This window comes from Nicotiana tabacum, chromosome 14 (assembly GCF_000715075.1).
Source record: "Nicotiana tabacum cultivar K326 chromosome 14, ASM71507v2, whole genome shotgun sequence".
Taxonomy (NCBI): Eukaryota; Viridiplantae; Streptophyta; class Magnoliopsida; order Solanales; family Solanaceae; genus Nicotiana; species Nicotiana tabacum.
In genome coordinates, this window is record NC_134093.1 from 83,163,372 (window position 1) to 83,172,135 (window position 8,764).

Consider the following 8,764-nt stretch of genomic DNA (forward strand, 5'->3'; position numbering starts at 1 on the left):
GTGTAAAATGAAACACATATATTTTGTGTGGCTATAAATCATTGCATAAAGATAAATTGTTTCCAAATATAGAAATGAGTCATTCTTTTTTACAGACTAAAAAAAAAATATGTTCAAATAAATTGAAACAAAGGGAGTAATACGAAAACGTTTGTAGCTTATATTCTAAATCGATGGTTCTTAAATACCACGAAAGTTCTCGTGAGATGAATTGAATCCCTCTTAATCAGAGATTTTAGATTCAAGTTGTGGAAATGAAAAATATCATAATAGATAACGCTTTCTTTTTAATTGATCTTATGCAGCGAGAATTCAAATTAATCGAGACCCTAATACGAATACCATATGAGAAATCCAAACAAAATGATTCTTTCTTCGCAAAGGCTTATGAAGGCAGTGTTGCAGTGCCGGCTGAAGGCCAAAGCCACTAAGGCAACGGCTTTAGGCCCCTAAATTTTTTAGGCCCATTTTTTTTAATTAATAGTAGGTTTTACAGTTAATTTTCATCAAAATTTACTTAATATTTTAAGGTGAAGAAAGAATATTTTCATAAAAATGAAAAGAGAACTTTTTAGCCATGTAATTGAAGCTATATTGTCAAATTGGAAAAAATTATATTAGAAAATTGATCAAAAGCTTGTTAACAACTCTTCATCTCAAAGAGCTAAAAAATAGACTTCAAATAAAATATAATATGATTTTTTTTCCAAAAAATAAAAGAAGAAAAACTTAACCCTCTTTACAAAAGTATGCTTTAAGACACCAACATTTTTCCAACGGGGTAGACTTCATCACATTTCAGCTGGAGGGCAAGGCCCGTAGATGGTGGCAGTCTTATCTCTGTAGCATGCCAACAGGTTCACCTCCCTTTACTTGGGACCAGTTCACGCGTCACTTTTGGGAGAGATATATTACACCCTCTCAGAGGGAAGAGTTGCGGGTTCAGTTCGAGCGGCTCCAGCAAGGTTAGATATCGGTGTCCGATTATGAGGCGAGGTTCTTTGAGTTATCTTGCCACGCACTTATGATACTCCCCACAGATGCAGAGAGAGAACGGAGGTTTTTCGCGGGCTTGCATTATGGCATCCAGGTTACTATGGTCTGTGAGGTTGAGATGAGGACTCCTTACTAGCAGGTTGTAGAGATAGCTCGGAGGATCGAGGGTATCCGTCAGTAGGTCCAAGAGCATGCACTGAGGGACAAGAGGCATCGATATTCAGGAGGATTCTGTGGTGCTCTATCTGGGGGCAGATGTCAGTTTGTGAGGGGCCAGTCTAGCAGGCCCATGTATTCAACACCACCACCTTCTCGGGGTGCTCCATTACGTACTTTAGTGCCATTTCAGAAAGCACCTACCGTCCACCGACTATTCAAGGTTCTTCCAGTAGGTATTCAGGTTACTAGGGTCAGACCCTGGGCCAGTCATCTTCTACGCTGAGAGTTTGCTATGAGTGTAGGGAGCTAGGTCATATGAGAAGGTTTTGCCCCAAGCTTCGGGGCAAGGCAGTACAGTAGGGCCATCAGCCCGTGATTACCGCACCAACTGCCGCACTGCCCGTCCAACCAACCAGCGGCGGAGGGCAGGTGGGTGGGGCTCGCTCTAGAGATGGAGGCCAGCCAGGTGGCACTCCAGCGAGGTTCTATGCCTTCCTAACCAGACCAGATGCAGATGAGTGATCACATGTATTATTTCTGTCTACGGTAAGGATGCTTTGGTACTATTTGATCCAAGGTCTACATATTCATATGTGTTTTCCATATTTGCTCCTTATCTGGATGTATCTCGTGAGTCCTTTGGTGCTCATGTATATGTATCCATGACAGTTTGTGATTCTATTATTGTGGATCGGATTTACCGGTCCTACGTTGTGACTTTCTGTAGTTATGAGACCAGAGCGGATCTTCTGTTGCTTGATATGACCGACTTTAAGGTTATCATGGGCTAGTTGTCTTTGTACCATGCCGTTCTATATTGCCATGCCAAGACTATTACCTTGGCGATTCCGGAGTTGCCTAGATTATAGGTGGAGGGATTCATCTATCAGTACATCTAGCCGTGTTACCTTTTTCTTGAAGGCTCGACATATGGTCGAGAAGGGTTATTTGGCCTATCTTGCTTATGTTCGGGATACTATTGTGGAGACTCCTGCGATTGATTCAGTGCCCGTGGTGCGGAAGTTCTTTGATGTATTTCCCTCATATCTATTAGGCACGCCACCAGATCGTGATATCAATTTCATTATTGATTTTACGCCAGGCACCTAACTTATCTCTATTCCACCGTACACCATAGCTCCGAAGGAGTTGAAGGAACAGCTTGAGGAGTTGCTCGTGAAGGGTTTCATCAAGTCGAGTGTGTCACCTTTGGTCGCACCGGCATTGTTTGTAAAGAAGAAGGATGGGAGTATGCGTATATGCATTGATTACTGCCAATTGAACAAAGTTACCATTAAGAACAAGTACACGTTGTCGTGCATTGATGATTGTTTTGACCAGTTACAGGATGCTAGGGTGTTCTCCAAGATTGACTTGAGGTTTGGGTATCATCAACTGAAGATTTGTGCTTCGGATGTTCCGAAGATGGCCTTCCGGACTAGATATGGGCACTATGAGTTTCTAGTGATGTCCTTTGACTTGATTAATGCCCCGACGACGTTTATGGATTTGATGAATCGGGTGTTCAGGCCATATCTTGCCTCATTTTTCATTGTCTTTATTAATGACATATTGATCTACTCACGTAGTATGGAGGAGCACGAGCAGCATTTTGAGAGTTGTGCTTCAGACCTTGTGGGAACAAAAGCTATATGCTAAGTTATCCAAGTACGAGTTCTGGTTAGATTCTGTGGCGTTCTTGGGACATGTTGTATCAGATGAGGGTAATAAGGTAGATCCCAGAAAGATCGAGGTAGTTCAGAGTTGGCCTTGTCCTACCACAACGATCGAGATCAGGAGTTTCTTGGGGTTACGAGGTTATTATCGCCGGCTTGTGGAGGGCTTTTTATCTATTGCAGTACCTTTGACTAGATTGACCTAGAATGGTGCTCCGTTCAGATGGTCCGATGATTCCGAGGTGGGCTTCCAGAAGCTCAAGACCGCACTGACTACAACACCAGTGTTAGTGTTGCCCTCCGGTTCGGGGATGTATATTGTTTATTGTGACGCTTCACGCATTGGCTTGGGTTGTGTATTGATGCAGGAGAGGCGAGTTATTTCATATGCTTCATGTCAGTTGAAGCCCTACGAGAATAATTACCCAGTTCATGATTTGGAGTTGGTCACGATAGTTCATGCTCTCAAGATTTGGAGGCATTACCTTTATGGTGTATCGTGCGAGGTTTAGACCGATCACCGCAGTTTGCAGCATTTATTTATGCAAAGGGATCTTAATCTGAGGCAGCGCAAGTGGCTTGAGTTACTGCATGGTTATGATATCATTATCCTTTATCATCCGGGCAAGGCGAATGTGGTTGCGGATGCCTTGAGAAGAAAGGATGAGAGTATTGGTAGTTTGGCATTCATTTCAATAGAGGAGAGTCCATTGGCTTTGTACATTCAGTCCTTAGCTAACAAACTTGTGAGGTTAGATATTTTAGAGCCTAGTCGAGTTATTGCATGTGTTGTGGCTCAGTCTTTATTATTTGAGCGGATCAAGGCTCGTTAGTATGATGATACGCACTCGCTGGTTCTTATAGAGACGGTGCTACAGGGTAGTGCCAAGGAGGTTACTATTGGTGATGATGGTATTCTGCGACTCCGGGGTCGCCTATATGTTTCTAATGTTGATGGCTTGAGGGAGGCGATTATAGAGAAGACACGCAGTTCACGGTATTCTATTCATCCAGGTGCTATGAAGATGTATTGTGACTTGAGGCAGCATTACTGGTGGTGGCGGATGAAGAAGGACATAGTTGAGTATATGGCAAGATTTTTAAATTGCCAGGAGGTTAAGTATTAGCACCAGAGGCCGGGTTACTTACTTCAGCATATGGTTATGTAAGAGTGGAAGTGAAGTGCATTACTGTGGACTTTGTAGTTGGGTTGCCACATACGTTGAGGAAATTTGATGTTGTTTGGGTCATTGTCGACAGGCTAACCAAGTCGGCGCACTTTATTCCAGTTGTGACTACGTACTCTTTAGAGAGGTTGGCCCAGATTAATATTTAGGAGATTGTTTGATTACATGGTATGCCTATTTCCATCATTTCAGATAGAGGCCCTCAGTTCACCTCGCATTTTTGGAGAGCAGTACATAGTGAGTTGAGTACCTGGGTAGAGCTCAGCACATCCTTTCATCCGCAGACCAACGAGCAGTTGGAGCGAATAGTTCGGATTCTGGAGGATATGCTTAGAGCGTGTGTGATTGATTCGGAGGGCAGTGGGATCGATTCTTATTATTGGCCGAGTTTGCTTATAATAACAGTTATCAGTCCAGCATTGAGATGGCTCCATTTGAGGCTTTATATGGTCGACGATGTCATTCCCCCATCATTTGGTTCGTGCCTGGCAAGGCTAGATTGTACGGTACTGATTTAGTAAAGGATGCCTTGGATAAGGTAGAGTTTATTCAGGAGCGACTTCGCATAACACAATCCAGACAGAATAGTTACACGGATCAAAAAGTACGTGATTTATCATTTATGGTGGGCGAGAAAGTTCTCTTGAATGTCTCATTGATGAAAGGTATCATGAGGTTCGGAAAGAAGGGTAAGCTGAGTCCGAAGTTTATTGGCCTATTTGAGGTGTTGAGGCGAGTTAGGTAGGTTGCTTACGAGCTTGCTTTGCCTCCCAGTCTATCGAGATTTCACCCGATTTTACATGTGTTTATGCTCTGGAAGTACCATGCTGACAGGTCGCATGTGTTAGATTACAGCACAGTTCATCTAGACGAGAGCTTGGGTATGAGGAGGAGGCAATTACCATTATTGATAGACAAGTTCGCCAATTGAGGTCTAAGAAGATTTCTGCAGTAAAGCTCCAGTGGAGGGGTCAACCAGACGAGGAAGCGACTTGGGAGACCGAGGAGGACATGCGGAGCATATATCCACACTTATTCAGCACTCCAGGTATGATTCTAGATCCGTTTGAGGACGAATATTTGTTTAAGAGGTGGAGAATGTAACGACCCGATCGGTCGTTTTGCTTTTTAGATCCTCGTTCCCCTGTTTGACACTTCTCATATGTGCCTTTTCTTTTTATGACTTGGGGGATGGTTAGTTTGGTTTTGGAAGGGTTCGGGTTGAAATTGGAACACTCAGTTCCTTAATAATAGCCTAAGGTGGCCAAATTTGACTTGAGTCAACATTTTGAGTAAATAATCTTAGAACCGGGATTTGATGATTCCAATATGTTCATATGAAGATTTTGAACTTGGGCGTGCGTTCGGATCGAGTTTCGGGTGATCTGGGAGAGTTTCGGCGCTCAATGCTGAAAGTTGGCACCTTGAAGGTTTTCAAGTTCTTTAAATTTAATTTGAAGTAGACTTTGGTATTATCGATGTCTGTTTGGGATTCTGAGCTTGAAAATAGGTCAGTATGGTGATTTATGATCAATTGGCATCATTCTGAGTTGTCTAAGTATGATTCGTCGCGTTCGGAATTAGTTGAAGAAGTATGAAGTTCATAAGTTGATCAACTTGGTTTTAGCGCGCAATTCTTTATTTCGATGTTGTTTTATGTGTTTTGAGGCTTCGATCAGGTCCGTATTATGTTTATGAACTTGTTAGTATAGCTAGACGGGGTCTCGGCTGGCTCGGGTGAGTTTCGGACCACCTAGAGCTAAGTTCAGATTTCTGAAATTTGTTGTTCCCGTTTCCTTCTTCGTGAACGCGGAGAAGGCCCCGCGTTCTCGATAAAGGAATTGGGCTGGGGCAGAATTATTTTCTACGCGTTCGCGATAAAGAGCTCGCGATCGCGATGCTCTAGGCCACTTGCCATCGCGTTTGCGTACATGGGGCGTTCGCGTAGTGTAAAGCCAGCTGGGGAGGGGTGAGGTTGTTGGTCTTTGCGTTCGCGAAGAGCCTCACGCATTTGCGAAGGGTAGGTTAGGCAAGCCTTCGCATTCGCGAAGAGCATTTTTAGGGCCTTGGTTGTTTTACCTTCGCGATTGTAACAACCCGGAAAATTTTGAAGTGCTTAAGCGCTATTAAGAAAGTTGATGTGTGCTAATTATATTATTTTATGTGTAGACAAGGACTATTATATGAATAATATCAATTGATCATGATAATATATTTATGATGTGCATTAAGAATGGTTTATGATCTAAAAAAACCCCCAAGGCTAAGTCAAGTTGAAAACTTTATGATGGGAAAAAGTGTTAAGTGAGTTCGCACAAGATCCTACTTCAAACGCGTGCTGCTACAAAACTATAACTACTTAGAAGATGATCTACCTATCAAATTACATCCCTTTGATTCTACCTTCCAACGTTTCTAACCGTTCGTCATTTGGACACTCCTACAAGAAGTTATAACCAAATTACCAAAGGCTGGAAAAATGAGATTCTGCGATAATTCTGCGATCGCGAAAGTGCTTCTTCGACTGCAAACTGGTCGCAGAATGGACCAGAACAGCCCAGTTCTGGGCACCAATTTTTGCGACCATTTTGCGACCCACATACCCATTCTACGGACTATTATGTGAACGCAGACCTGCTTTCGGAGGGTTAACTTTTCTATTTTCATAACCCGACCCCATTTTGATAAATAGGCTTTGGGGTTTATTTTGCGGCAATTATCTGAGATTTGTTAGAGATAAGTGAGAGTGTTCTAGAGAGAGGAAGTAGATGAAGTATTTTGTTCATCAAGATCTTGTCCAAACTATAAAATTCAACAAGAAAATTTCACAAGTTCTTCATCTAAGAGGTAAAGTTCCATACCCTAGTTTTCAATTTCGAATTTGGGTAGAAGATGGTTGATTAGGAGTATGATTCTTGGGTATGAGGGTATTATACATACACGTATGTACCAATAAGATTTGTGGGAAGATTGTTAGGATAAAATAAGTAAAGATTGGGTTGAGCAGTGAAGGAAATCTTGTCGAAGAACCTTGTAGCCAAATTTGCACACCTAGTGTTTGATAAAATGCTCAAATGAGCTGAGACCATGAATATCTTTCTAATTATGGTTCAATTTTGTTATGTATCAAAATAGATTGGGATTTCTAGAATTTACAGAACGTTGTAGTAATTTAAGGAAAGCTCAAAACGAGGTATGTTAGCTACACTTCCTTCATAAAATTGAATTTAATGATGTTCCCGTAATTTTTAAGTATGGATATCTCAAGGTCCTTATTTTATATTCCGGGTTGTTCCCAATAAATTTGAATGTCCCAAATAAGCAAAGTGTCGAGAATTATGTATTCAAAACGTGTTCCAAATGTTCCTATCATATTATGTTATCTTTTGGAAATGTGTTCAAGAAACATATGTGTATTAAAATGCTATGTCTTTGAGTGGTGTTTCAAAGGAAGGTTATGATGTCAAATTGTGTGAGAAAACTCAATATGCTTAAGACTCTTAATTGCTCATATATGTACCTAAAGTATTGATTGTAAATCTCTTATTGTTTATAACCTATAAAGATAGTTGGAAGTGAAATAAGTGAATTGGAGATATAAAGTATGGTCAACGTGCCAAGAGTGAAAGTTATACTTATGGCCAATGGTGCCCATGAAATGAGATGATGTAAGAAATATTATGAAATGAGCTTTGATTCAACTATTCAAAAACTGATTTTGAAATTAGAATTTTCTAAAAGCTTATGAACTCAAATGATGCCCATATATGGCTGATTTAGCTAATGTTATGTTTAGTGAGTATTTTCAATGTGTTTTGCATTCTTACATATTCGTGAGTGGAAATTGTGTATTGTCCTTTTTGGGAAAAAGTAATTTAAGAAGAAATCCATTTTGTCTAAAGTCTTCATTACTAATGAACCTAAAGTTGTGATTTTCAGGATATTGTATATGTTGATATTTAGGATGATGATCCGTGAAAGGAAAGATATGAAAGCGTGAAATATGAAATACGGCCATTGTGCCATGAAAGAAGAATCATATGTATGGCCAAGAGAGCCAATGAAATAATAATGTTTTAAGTGGTTGAAAGTACGGATTACGTGATATAGGGTGTGAAAGGTTATGAGATGTACGTATTTGTACTTTAGTTTCCAATGTATTATAAGCCCCTACGTTCTTGCGAGTAAAGGCTATGATGTTCCTAAATATTCTAAATGCTCTTAATGTTCAATGATCGCCCATGAAAAGTACAAGTAAGTGATAGTATAAACATGAAATGTGACCGTTGCCTAAATGAGAATTTCGAAGTGTTGTATGTCCCAATGGTTTCAACCATAGTTGTATGCTTCTGAAATAATATATGTAAATGACTTTGATTATTAAGTCCCCAAAAGTCATGAACCTAGTTAATGACCTCAAGAGGACAAGGGAGTGAATAATGAGATGGAAGGGAGATGTCCTGTGGTAAATGACGATGAACCATAAGAAAAGGAATTGGGCCCATGTGCCATTAAAATCAACTTATTGATTTACCATGCATGCGTTAATGTAATGAGTTGTGTTTCTCCATGATGAGTATGAACATGAAGTATTCCAATGATATGAGTAATTATGACGTTAAAGGTAATGACAAACTATGTTGCTTTATATTTATATATAGTATTGTGATTGGGATTACACCTCCACCCGCATATATTGGGGTGAGGCAGTAGGACCGCTTTGTGTAGGGATTGTGGTATTATGGA